Raw genomic sequence first — 14,139 nt, forward strand, 5'->3', positions numbered from 1 at the left:
GTGGAACTCAAAACCAGGTTTGACCTGCTTACAACACATTCAGTTGAATATTCACTTCTAAAACAAAACACAATGTTTTATAGCCATGGAGACAAATCTGACAAAATGTTGGCTAATCTGCTCAAAGGCTCTAAAGTTTTCCAGTATTAAAATGAAAAATGGCCATTTAACCTCTGACCAGTCACAAATTAATGAAGCCTTCAGGGATTTCTACTCACAGCTTTATACATCAGAGTCTCAGACAGATGACAATGACATTTTTGATTTTCTAAGCAGTCTCAATATTCCCAAGCTCTCACCTGACTTCAGGAGGAAATTAGAGGAACCCACATCTCAGGCAGAAATACTTCTAGCCATCTCCTCAATGCAGTCCGGCAAGTGCCCAGGTCCTGATGGCTTCCCTGCAGATTTTTTTAAGAAGTTGTCTTTGCCTCTTTCTCCATATTTGTGCTCTGTTCTATCCAACTCTTGTAGACAGGGCTCTCTTCCCCAGTCTTTTACTGAAGCTTGTATCACTTTAATTGCCAAAACAGGCAAGGACCCAACCGAATGCGCCTCTTACAGGCCTATTTCTCTCTTGAACGCAGATGCAAAGATTTTAGCTAAGGTCCTGGTACGTAGGCTAGAGAATGCCCTCCCTACTATTATATCCACTGACCAAACTGGCTTTGTCAAGAAGAGGCATGCCCACTTTAACATCCGTCGACTTTTTGATATTGTTTATTCACCCTCTGAAGGAGTCCCTGAGTGTGTGGTTTCTCTTGATGCAGAGAAAGCATTTGATCGGGTTGAGCGGAACTACCTGTTTGCTGTTCTGGATACATTTGGTTTCAGACCAAACTTTGCCTTGTGGATTAAATTACTATATTCGCATCCTTCAGCTTCAGTTTGTACCAACTCTCAGCAGTCGAAACCATTCAGCTTGCATCGCGGTACCCATCAGGGGTGTCCCTTGAGCCCCATGCTTTTTGATCTGGCCATCGAACCGCTTGCCTTACGCGATTGTACAGATATATCCGGTATATGGAGGGCCAAAATGGAGCATAAGGTCTCTCTCTATGCTGACGACCTTTTACTTTTAGTCTCGAACCCAAGCACTTCCTTACCCCCTCCCATGTCACTGTTCAGTCGGTTTGGTCAGCTGTCAGGATACAAATTGAACCTTCACAAAAGCGAGATCCTTCCAATCAATCACAAAGCACAAAACTTAAACCTCACCAACATGCCTTTTAAAGTTGAAAGGCCATGGAATTGCACTCAGACGATAGTACATCTATTCTGGCACTGCTTGGATCCAAACTTCCACTCCCTTCAATCAAGTCTATGAAAAACCCAGTGGTTAACCACTCTCTCAGGATATGGGTCCAGTTTAGGAGGTGCTTTGGCTTGTCGGACTTTTCTGAGCCCCATCACATCTAATCACTTACTCGGGCCGTCGTTCGGGGACCTCAAGAATGGGGCAGGAAGGGAATTGTTCCTTTTAAGGATCTTCTCATAGATAACACTTAGGCATCATTTGAGCAATTGAGCAAAAAAATTCAATCTTCCCACATCTAATTTTTTCAGATAACTACAGGCAAGGCATTATATGCTCCCTCAGTCACCCAGCTTTTCTACATCTACTGAAGCAACCATTGTTGACACTGTCCTGTCTTGAAATCCATCTCAGAAAAAGCTTCTTTCTGGCCTCTCCCTTTCAGTGGATACATGGACTTCCATACTTAAACTGGTTAATTCAACCTCTCTGTGTGCACGGCACTGCTTAATACAGTTTAAAGTGGTACACGGGGCTCATGTCTCTAAAGTTAAACATCTCAAATGTATCCTGAAGTCAGTCCTTACTGTGATAAATGCCAAAATGCTGTAGCTTCTCTTATTCATTTATACTGGTTTTGCCCTCGCCTTAGCAAGTATTGGGAGGAGGTATTCCAAACTCTATCTCAGGTGTTCAGCATCAAACTGAAGCCAAACCCTCTGGCTGCCCTCTTTGGGATCATCGGGAAGGAGATCTATCTTACAGCGGAAAAGCGGCGATCCTTATCCTTTGCTCTCCTTCTGGCTCGTCGAGCAATTTTGCTTAGGTGGAGGGACACTGCCCCACCCACTCATATGCAGTGGTTAACAGACATAATGTCCTGCTTAAAACTTGAGAAAATCAGATATTCACTTAAATACTTAAACAGGGGGTTTCATGAAGCCTGGGGACCTTTCTTAAATACATTCCAGACTCTGTAAAATGATTTACTTTCTTTGAGTTGCGGCATCAAGCTTTTGTTTCTGTGTGTTTGCACTGTAAAAACTGAATAAAAAAAGATCTTGATTTAAAAATCACGTTACTTGGAGCAGCTTCAGATGATTTAAAGAAACACATCAACCAATCAGGAGCTGAGTTACAGTCGTTTAAAGTATATATGAAATACTGTAAACATAAAAGTTATATTTCAGAATATCCTCACGTACAAATTATTGTTGCATGTTGCAGTGTTTGAATAAACTGTATTGTTGCAATGAACCTGCAGGTTAGGAGTTGTATTTAAAAGTAATCCAATGGAGCATTGTCATCTGGAAACATCTGGATCATGTCCAGTTTGGGTCTCTATAGAGACAAGACTGTCGACAGACTCCCTGTCTTTCGCTCATTTTTTTGTTCCATTCACTCTTGACATAGTTAGGGCTTGAAATGTTTTGAATCTTTCTCTCAGCTGACAGATACATTTGTTTGTTTTTGTAATACTTACAAGTAATTTTGTGCATGATCCTGCAGTCACATTTCTCTTTAAATCCTCTCCTGACAGCATCCATGTCACTTTGATATTCTTTCATCTAAAACAGAAGATGTTGCCTCACCTCAAGTATTACAACACAACCTAGATTAAAAATGTTCAGGTTACATGTGAACATTCTTTTTCTATATGCTTTCACATTTATACAACTCTGAGGTGCATCCTCTCTATCTGAGCTTACATACAATATATATGTAATGTGTGATATATATGTGGTATATATTTTATAATCTGACTGCTGTGTTTTTGACTCTCGATTTGCTGCCGCCATGTCAAGATCAAATCTACGGTGGCCAACAAGGAAAACACGCTACAACGGCCCAAAACGTTTCCATTGGGAGAAACGTGCTGCAGTCCCAAATATGATGGCAATGCAAAAACACATACAAAACCCTGAAACAAATACAAGAACGGAAACAAATGAAAACACATGCTGCAGAAAGGGTTAACTAAAAGGGTTGGCTAACCCTACCCCAAAACAAATGACTGGATACGCAGTAACTAACTAACCCTTCTTCTTTTGTTTTTGGGGTTTGTGTGTTTTTGACTTTGCATCATTTCTGTATTTGCAGCACGTTTGCTGTTGATGTATTTGTTTTGACTTTTAACATCACATCCTTTGGATCTTCCTTGAAAAAAAGTCCTGAAAGAGAAATCAGTCCACAGGCAACCGAGAAAGTAAAATGAAGAAACAATAAACAAGTCTGGTTAATACTATTATCTAATATATGTGTTCCGTATAAAACCTTCTTGTTTTGGCATATACACTATATTGCCAAAAGTATTGGCTCACCTGCCTTGACTCGCATATGAACTTAAGTGACATCCCATTCTTAATCCATAGGGTTTAATATGACGTCGATCCACCCTTTGCAGCTATAACAGCTTCAACTCTTCTGGGAAGGCTTTCCACAAGGTTTAGGAGTGAGTTTATGGGAATTTTTGACCATTCTCCCAGAAGCACATTTGTGAGGGCACACACTGATGTTGGACGAGAAGGCCTGGCTCTCAGTCTCCGCTCTAATTCATCCCAAAGGTGTTCTATCGGGTTGAGGTCAGGCCTCTGTGCAGGCCAGTCAAGTTCATCCACACCAAACTCTCTCATCCATGTCTTTATGGACCTTGCTTTGTGCACTGGTGCACAGCCATGTTGGAACAGCAAGGGACCATCCCCAAACTGTTCCCACAAAGTTGGGAGCATGGAATTGTCCAAAATCTCTTGGTATGCTGAAGCATTCAGAGTTCCTTTCACTGGAACTAAGGGGCCAAGCCCAGCTCCTGAAAAACAGCCCCACACCATAATCCCCCCTCCACCAAACTTTACACTTGGCACAATGCAGTCAGACAAGTACCGTTCTCCTGGCAACCGCCAAACCCAGACTCGTCCATCAGATCGCCAGATGGTGAAGCGCAATTCGTCACTCCAGAGAAGGCGTCTCCACTGCTCTAGAGTCCAGTGGCGGCGTGCTTTACACCGCTGCATCCGACGCTTTGCATTGCACTTGGTGATGTACGGCTTGGATGCAGCTGCTCGGCCATGGAAACCCATTCCATGAAGCTCTCTACGCACTGTTCTTGAGCTAATCTGAAGGCCACATGAAGTTTGGAGGTCTGTAGCGATTGACTCTGCAGAAAGTTGGCGACCTCTGCGCACTATGCGCCTCAACATCCGCTGACCCCGCTCCGTCATTTTACGTGGCCTACCACTTCGTGGCTGAGTTGCTGTCGTTCTCAATCGCTTCCACTTTGTTATAATACCACTGACAGTTGACTGTGGAATATTTAGGAGCGAGGAAATTTCACGACTGGACTTGTTGCACAGGTGGTATCCTATCACAGTACCACGCTGGAATTCACTGAGCTCCTGAGAGCGACCCATTCTTTCACAAATGTTTGTAGAAACAGTCTGCATGCCTTGGTGCATGATTTTATACACCTGTGGCCATGGAAGTGATTGGAACACCTGATTTCAATTATTTGGATGGGTGAGTGAATACTTTTGGCAATACAGTGTATATATATATATATATATATATATATTCCTGCATTCACATTAAATCAATCTACCAAATAAATAACATATGTATTAATGCTCTACTTAAGATCGTGTTTAGTTTTTTTTATAGATACATGATACTTTCTGATTGTGTTGTATTTACATCTTTAATACTAATTAATCAATTAATTAATCAATGAAGGCTGTCTGATTTGTTAATGTTCAATTCTATTCTCTTTGTATGAGAATATTAACTTTAAATAGAAAACATGGTCCAACAACAAGGTTGGTATTGTGAATTCTTCAGCTCTGAGTAGTGTCTACTCCTCTCAGGCTGCTTACAGCACCAACAACCTCAGCAGCCTGTATTTAGCCTCAGAGACAAAAACCTGTGCTGCTTGTTATGATTCAGACAATTCGACACCTTAATTATTATTGTTGCTGAACACCAGAAAATCTACCTGAAAGTATAAAAGTGAAGAAGACCTGACGTCCTGTTTCTTCCTCACCTGCTGCTGCAGATCCACTTTATTCACTTCTTTCTCTCTCATTCTCTGGTGATTTCCCTCCTTTTCTTCTTTTCTTCTTCTTTTCTTCTTCTTTACTTCTTCCTTTCTCTCTCTCTCTTTCTCTCTCTCTCTCTCTCGGTGCTCTGTTGTTCTGTTGCCATGGAGATAACCTTCCTGCTCCTCCCCCTCCTCTCTCATTTCCATTTTCTGCCCTTGTTTTGAATATTTTTTTATTAAAAACCTGATTTACGTTTCTCAGTCTTTTTCTTTTCAAACAGTCTGAATAATGTTTGTAATTTTCTCACTTGAATAGATATTTAAAAAAACAAAAGGTGTTTTATTGTAATAAGAATCGTTCAGGACAACACCCATTTAACACCCTTTTCTCCCTTCTGTGGTTGGGAAGAAGGTACCAGACATACCAAGCCAGCACTGAGAGGCTCAGGAAGAACTTTTACCACTCACAAACCAAACAGTAGTGACTTTACAGATTCCACAGTGATAGAAATGTATTATTCTTCAGCTTTCAAGCTCCACTCTTGTGGAACCAGCTCCCAGTTTGGGTCCAGGAGGCAAACACCCTCCCCACAGGGGGCACAGGTGAGTCCTGAACCAGCACCTAGTGATGCTGCTATAGGCCTGAGGGAGACTTCCCATGATGCACTGAGCTCCTCTCTCCATCTGGAGTCATTCTTACTCCATTAATGTTACTAACTCCACCTTCTGGCCACATGTTCCTGCTCAACACCTGCTACTACAACTATTATTATTGCTGTCATTATTATTACTATTATCTTTATCAATATTAATGTTATTGCCATTACCATTACTATGACTTTACATCTCTATGTAGAAGGGATTAGGAGTTGGGGATCGGGGTAGGACCCCTAACCCACAGCTGATGGCGAGGATGAAGATGCTCTTGGCCATGGTGATATCTCCTTCATCACCAATGAAAGTTTTCAGAATCAGAATCAGAATCAGAAACTGTTTATTGCCAAGTAACATACATTACAAGGAATTTGCTGTGGTCTGAAGGTGCTAATGTTTTGATAACAAATAAGTAGAATATAAAAGCTAAAATAAGAATAAGAATAAAAATAAGATAATAGCAATAAGATGATGCTTATTCACTGTTCTTTAAAGAAAACCTACTTTTTTCCTCAATAGTAAGTATACATGTTACATATGGACATCCTGAAGGAGGAAATGAAGAGAGAGTCCACTTCAGACACTCCACAAGTGACATTCTTCATCAGCTTTGTGAGTTCAATCCCTGCATGGAGTTAATGTACAAAAGTTTCACACTCCAGACACATTTGTAATGTGTGGAAATAATCATCTTTTAGATTCAGAAATTGATCTAGTTAATGTGGACAACAGGATGCTGAAAGCAACAGACAAAACTGTTGCAGGCCAAAAGGAGGAGATTCTCTTGCAGTACCAGAGGGCTGTGAGGAGACACAAAGGTATTTAGAACTGAGGTTCTTGAAATATAATTCCATCATTGATGGAAAAACTGATCCAAGATTTAGGACTCAATGTTGGTGCTGCAGTACTGCTTCTCCTCGACCTCTTCAATGAGAATCCAGACAGGTAAGAGGGTTACTTCACCAAGACCACCTCTGGCAGGCAGACCTGGCTTTTAATATCCAGTGTGCAGCTGGGATAGACGAGGGCATCCTCACCTATCAGAGTGAACCACACCAAACAAATAACATGACACCAAACAAAACATGAGCTCATAATATGCAAAACAAAAGAGAATCCCACAATTTCCAATATGGATGATGGCACTAATGTGGCTTCATACATACAATGTGTGGTCTCTCTCTCTCTCTGTCTCTCTCTGTCTCTGTCTCTCTCTGTCTCTCTCTCTCTCTCTCTCTGTCTCTCTCTCTGTGAGTGAGTTTTTCTAACTTTTTCTTTTCTTTGGGTCTCTGTGTTTATGTGTTATTGATCTTGTCTTTGAGTAGCGGTGTGTTAGAGGGGTGGTGTAGGTGTAGGTGTAGGAGTGGTGGGGTGTATGTGAGTGTTTGAGGGCTGTATGCTTTGTTTAGCACCATGCCGGTGGCGGAGGCTGCTGCGGCCGAGTTTGAGAGGCTGACTCGGACTTCTGGACAGCACGGCTAAGGTTAGCGAGGTGGTTGAGAAAGGTGTAGTCATTCAAGACACCTTTACTCCCATTCTCCCCCTCGTTAGCCCGGCCACTAAAGTCACCATTTCTAATGCCCCCCCATTCATCAAGAATGAAGTTTTGGCAAAAGAGCTGTCCCGATATGGACGGCTCATTTCCCAAATTAAAACGGTTTCTCTGGGCTGCAAATCACCCAAACTGAAACATGTCGTGTGTCACAGGAGGCAGGTGTACATGATCCTGAAGGACACCGCACACGACCTGAACCTGTCTTTTAATTTCAAGGTGAAGGGTTTTAGTTATTTGGTGTCATCGTAGTCGATGAAGTGTTTCAGATGCAGAGCAGAGGGACACTTAGTCCGCTCCTGTCCGGAGAGGGCTGCAGCCGCTGCTGCTGGCGGGGTTAGGGTTAGTGTGGAAACCGAGTGTGGAAACAGTCAAACGGATGAACGTATGAATGTGTGTGAGGAGTTAATTGAGGATGAGGAGATGTCAGATGAGGAAGGGTTAAAAATCCAACAGAAAAGGAAAAGCGCCAACTCTGCGCAGGAAAGTATGAAAAGCGCCCAAAGTGTCGGCTGAGTCAGAGAGAAGTCACTCTCTGACTCAGCCGACACTTTGGGCTCTTTAGTCGCTTTAGACGATCCACAAACTCTTTACTCTCCTGCTGACATCCAGGCTTTTCTGGAGCGAACCAAAGGAGCCCCGCTGCCGATAGTCGGAGATCACTTCTCTGATCTCACACTGTTCATGAAGTCAGCCAGGCCTTTGACCAGAAAGTCAGTAACATGTGGTGAGGTTGTGCTCACAGATTAGGAAATATATTGTCTGAAAAAAATGATAGTGAGAGGGTTAGGGAGGAGGGCTTTTAATGGGGATGTCACTTTAAGCCACAAGTCCAGCTGCAGTGGAGGAGTGGGGATTTTATTTGCCAGAAGTTTTTTGCCCGTTTCCTACGAAGTGGAAGAAATTATTCATGCTTTACAATCGGGTAACGGCTCTGAGATCTCAGACCCATCTGAGATCAGGAAGTTTGCTGCCAGTTTCTACAGAGACCTCTTTAAGAGTGAAGGGTCACATAATCCAGATGTGCACAGCAGTTTCCTCAATGGACGGCCTTCCTGTGGACTTCTATAAGTCCTTCTGGTCTGAAATAGGAGAAGACCTGCTCGAGGTCCTGACAGACAGTCTCCAGAGAGGGAGACTACCTCTGAGCTGCGGGAGGGCCATCATTACTCTGCTGCCCAAGAAGAGAGACCTACAAGACCTCAAGAACTGGAGGCCAGTCTCTCTGCTGTGCACGGATTATAAAATCCTGTCCAACGCTCTGGCCTTGAGGCTGAGAGAGGTGGTGGCGTCCATCATCCACCCCAACCAGACCTACTGTGTGCCCGGCAAGCTCATAAGTGACAATGTCGCTCTAATTCGAGATGTTTTGGAACTCTCCAGTTCATTGGCTATAGACACCGGTCTTATTTCCATCGACCAGGAAAAGGCTTTTAACCGGGTTGAACACCAGTACTTATAGCAGACTTTGGCTGCCTTTGGGTTCAACCCAGGCTTTACAGCCAAGATACGGGTTCTCTATAGTGACATTTTGAGTGTCTTGAAAATAAATGGTGGCCTGAGTGCTCCTTTTAACATCCAGAGGGGGGTGAGACAGGGATGCTCTCTCTCTGGCATGCTGTATTCTGTAGCCTTCGAGCCTCTGCTTCACAAACTGAGAAATGATCTTAGTGGTGTGTGTTTCCCTCATTGTAATGTACCTTTTAAGTTGTCTGCGTATGCTGATGACCTTATTGTGCTGGTCAATACACAAAGAGATGTGGACATTTTAGCTGACACTGTCAACAAGTTTGGTTTTTATCTCATCTGCAAAGGTAAACTGGGAGAAGAGCGAGGCTGCGATGGTGGGGGAGAGGCTGGGGGATCGGCTCAGACCCCCTGGTGCTTTAGTCTGGATTTGAACCTGTTTTTAATGGATACCACTGAGATGAGCACATCATCCCTGCCGGGTTTTTATAAGAGTGTTTTTAGGGTGTGGAAGAAACAGAGACAGGAGAAGGCGGGCTCCCTGTACTGGCTCCTACAGGAACCCGTCCTGTTGGGCACTTGGCTGGATTATCCCAGCTGGGGACGAGCCACACTGTCCAGACTGCTCCAGACTGCAGGGGTATCCATGCTGGGACAGGTAGTGGAGCTGTGTGGGCCTCGGCTGGAGGACCCCGTTAGGCTGGCTGCTCGGTTGGGATTAAGGTCCATCCGAGTCACCGAGCAGCTGCTGGAGCACTGGAGATGTAAACTGACAGGACACGAGTGCCTACTTTTAAACTCTTTTATCAACGTTACAGTCGCTCCAAACCGAGAGGATCCGTATCCTGCCATCTGCCTGGTACCGGATTATAAAAACTGTAGCGGACCTCTGATGGAGCCTGTAAATCCCGTCCTTTTGGAGGGGGCCTCAGGGAAAACCTCTTACAAACTAATGGTAAAAACTTTGAACAGAGACAAACTAAACGGACGGACTGACACCTCATGGAGGAGTTACCTGGGTTTGGACCCTAAATCAAGACCTTCATGGAGGTCTTTGTACAAACCTCCACTGTCAAAAAAACATGCTGACTTGCAGTGGAGAATCCTCCATGGAATTATAGCAGTGAACTCCTTTGTGTCAGTCATCAATCCATCTGTAGAGGACAAATGTCCGTTTTGTGACCAAAGAGGGACTGTCTTTCATTGTTTTTGAGTGTCACCATCTTTCTGCACTGTTTCTGTTTTTACAAACTGTTTTTACCAGATGTGGTGTTGTTCCTGTGTGTGTGAAGATGATCAAGTCCAGAGTCATGATTGATTTTAGCTTTTACAAAGCAGCAGGTGACCTGGACTCGTTCCAGCAGGTCTGGGGTTTTAAAAAGGATCTCCGTTCTGTGGCAGAGGGAGAACTCAGCTATGGAGATGTGCTCGTCTAAGTTATTTATTTATTTTTGGAAGGTTCTTAATGTAATTTATTAGGCTTGTAATGTACACTGTGTACATTTGAAGAGCGGCTAATGAAGTTGATTTCAAAAATCAAAGAATCTCTCTCTGCCTGTCTGTCTCTCTCTCCCTCTGTCTGTCTCTCTCTGTCTCTCTCTCTGTCTCTCTGTCTTTCTCTCCCTCTGTCTGATTTCTGTGTGTGTGTGTGTGTGTGTGTGTGTGGATGATGTTGGTCTTGAGTTTTGCCTCGTGTGTTTGTGTAGTCTGTCCTCTTCCTGGTTCCGTGGTGGAGTGGAGGGCATGTGACTCAGGTGTGTTTGGCAACCCAGAATGAAGATGAAGAAAAGTTTCACTGATATCTGTAACCAGGAACTGATATTACATCAATTTATCAGAAACAGCTTCATCCATGTTCAGGTGGAAAGCACAGAAAATCTCTAAGACTAAAACTTTATCCAGAAAAACGTGAGGAGTGTTGTAGATCTATTTCAGTTACTGCAGTCTAGCTAATCTGACCATACACCAAAGCCTGCAGAGTGTGTATCCAGCTTTCTATTGGCCATCTTCACACACACACACACACACACATTCCCTAACTCTTAACCCTTAACCCACAACTACATGCCTAAACCCCCCACTTACTTTAACCCTAACATAAACCTGATCCTAACCTGAACCTTAAACCCAAATCTGAACCTTTAAACTTTAAAATAGTGAGGACTGGCTAAAATGTCCTCACTATGCAGAATGTCCTCACTATGATGGCTTAAAATCTTAAAATAGGTCCTCACAAAGTGTGTGTAAAAAACTGAGAAAACATTACAGATGTTTCACACTTTAGTGATCTGAAACACTATTTCTTTGGACGTTTCTATTTTTCTTCTTTTGTTTTCTTTATTTACTTTGTATAAATGTGTTTCCATCTGCAATCATTTGATGAGATGTTATCAGAATCAGAATCAGAAACACTTTATTGATTCCCGGGGGGAAATTGTGCAGTACTGGTGCTCCCATTCAAGAGTAGAAAGTAGAGTAGAAAGTAGCAAAAAATTTAAATTAAAAGTATGTACAAAATATAAAAATAAGAAATAGGAAAAACATTTACAATATTTAAGTGAAAAATAAAAGTAAAAAAAATATATACAATAACAATGTATGACCATATATGTATTGCACTGAAAATTTAAAGAATAAATAATAATGAGGTAGTATGTCTAGGAGCAGGTCCAGATTTTCAGTCTGTTTCTTCTGAGTGTCTGACACTCAGAGGGAGGAGCTGAACAGTTTGATGGCCACAGGCAGGAATGATTTCCTGTGGCGCTCTGTTGTACATTTGGGAGGAATGAGTCTCCCACTCAAGGTGCTCTTGTGTCTGACCAGTACGTCATGGAGAGGATGTGAGACATTGTCCAATATGACCCGCAGCTTGAACAGCATCCTCCTCTCTGACACCACCATCAGAGAGTCCAGCTCCACCCCCACAACGTCACTGGCCTTGTGGATCAGTTTGTTGAGTCTGTTGGAGTCCGCCACCCTCAGCCTGCTGCCCCAGCATGCAACAGCATAGAGGATAGCACTGGCCACCACAGACTCATAGAAAATCCTCAGCATAGTCCAGCAGATTTTGAAGGACCTCAGCCGCCTCAGAAAATAGAGACGGCTCTGGCCCTTCCTGTAGAGGGCATTAGTGGTCACCACCCAGTCCAGTTTATTGTAAATGTGAATTCCCAGGTACTTGTAATCCTCTACAATGTCCACACTGACCCCCTGGATGGAAACAGGGGTCATCGGCACCTTGGTCCTCCTCAGATCAACAGTCAGCTCCTTTGTCTTTGTCACGTTGAGCTGCAGGTGGTTCTGCTCGCACCATGCAAGTTGTCCACAGCAGCCCTGTACTCCTCCTCATCACCCTTACTGATATATCCAACTATTGCTGAGTCATCAGAAACCTTCTGAAGATGGCAGGTCTCTGTGCAGTAGCTGAAGTCCGTGGTGTAGATGGTGAAGAGGAAGGGAGAGAGGACAGTCCCCTGCGGGGCCCCGGTGTTGCTGACCACTCTGTCTGACACACAGTGTTGTAAACGCACATACTGTGGTCTGCCAGTCAGGTAGTTGACAATCCAGGACACAAGGGGGGCATCCACCTGCATCTCCATCAGTTTCTCACCCAGTAGAGCCGGGCGGATGGTGTTGAACGCACTGGAGAACTCAAAAAACATGGCTCTCACAGTGCTCGCCAGCTTATCCAGGTGGGCGTAGACACTGTTGAGCAGGTAGATGATGGCATCCTCAACTCCAAGTCAGGGCTGATAGGCGAACTGAAGGGGGTCCAAGTGTGGCTTGACCATGTGCCGGAGCTGCTCCAGGACGAGTCTCTCCAGGGTCTTCATGATGTGGGAGGTGAGTGCCACAGGTCTGTAGTCCTTGGAGCCACTGGGACATGGCACCTTCGGCATCGAAACGAGGCAGGACGTCTTCCACAGCACGGGGACCCTCTGACAACTCAGGCTCATGTTGAAGACATGGTGAAGTACTCCACATAGCTGGGGGGCACAGGCTTTAAGCACCCTGGCACTGACACCATCAGGGCCTGCAGCCTTGCTTGAGTGGAGTCTCATCAGCTGTCTCCTAACATGGTCAGCAGTGAAGCACACTGTAGAGGTGACCGGTGGGGGAGGGGTGGAGTCGTCAGGTTGAAGAGTGCCGTCAGCCTGGGGACTGGGGAACGAGGTGTGAGGAAAGCTCTCACAGGGGGGTGGGGGGCTGTGAGGAGCAGGAGGGGGAGGGGGAGTGGAAAAGGTGAAGGTTGGAGGCAGAGAGCAGAAGAGTTGGGGGGGTGAGGGTTATATAACATGAAGTGATGGTTAGATGTCAAACAGAAGGCAGAAGACAACAAGACATCATGAAGACAGCAACAGCGACAAACGAATCATTCTGAAGACAACAGGAAACACAACTATGGAGCCAGGACATAGACTTTAAAATTTGGAATTGAAAATAAAATTTGGCACTGAAAACAAAACCAGAACATAAAAAGGAAACTTCAGAAATCAAACATTTGTATTGGAAAAAGTTGTATTGGCACTGAAAAACAAAACACAGGCATTAAACATTATTTCATTTTATTTTGATATTTTCAGTGACAGTTCTTTTCAGTTTCAACCTTCTGTCACCATTTTGGCGCGGAGAGAGGCAAGGAGAGCATGATTTACATATAATCTGTATACTAAGGAGAGAACGTCATTCTTCCTGAACCAGCTGTCCTCTCGTCTGCTGGCATCACTGCAAACCTACAGCAATGGCTTCCACGAGCTCACCTGGAACCATAAAACTGTCAAAAGTCTGTTTCTGTCAGCTGTGGTTTTCTCGCATAGAACCAGCCTGCGTTAAAGTTACGTATTATAAGGTTAGCGCTTGTTCACGCGCTGCCAGACCAGCATAACGTGATAAAATTAAATGAAATCATTTTTAATGCCTGTGTTTTCTTTTTCAGTGAAACTGTTTTCAGTACCAGTACAACTTTTTCCAATACAAATGTTTCAATGCAAAACTTTCCTTTTTCAGTTCTGGTTTTGTTTTCAATGCCAAATTGACTGCAGCAATGAGACATAAAATCCGACCATCATAATGTTGACCTGGATAAAATGTTAAAAGATGCAGTTGCAAATTATTAAAATGGTGACATCACACACCAAACACAAACACACACAACTATCGAAAAACATAGCACAATAAAAT

Source organism: Enoplosus armatus, chromosome 18 (assembly GCF_043641665.1).
Source record: "Enoplosus armatus isolate fEnoArm2 chromosome 18, fEnoArm2.hap1, whole genome shotgun sequence".
NCBI lineage: Eukaryota > Metazoa > Chordata > Actinopteri > Centrarchiformes > Enoplosidae > Enoplosus > Enoplosus armatus.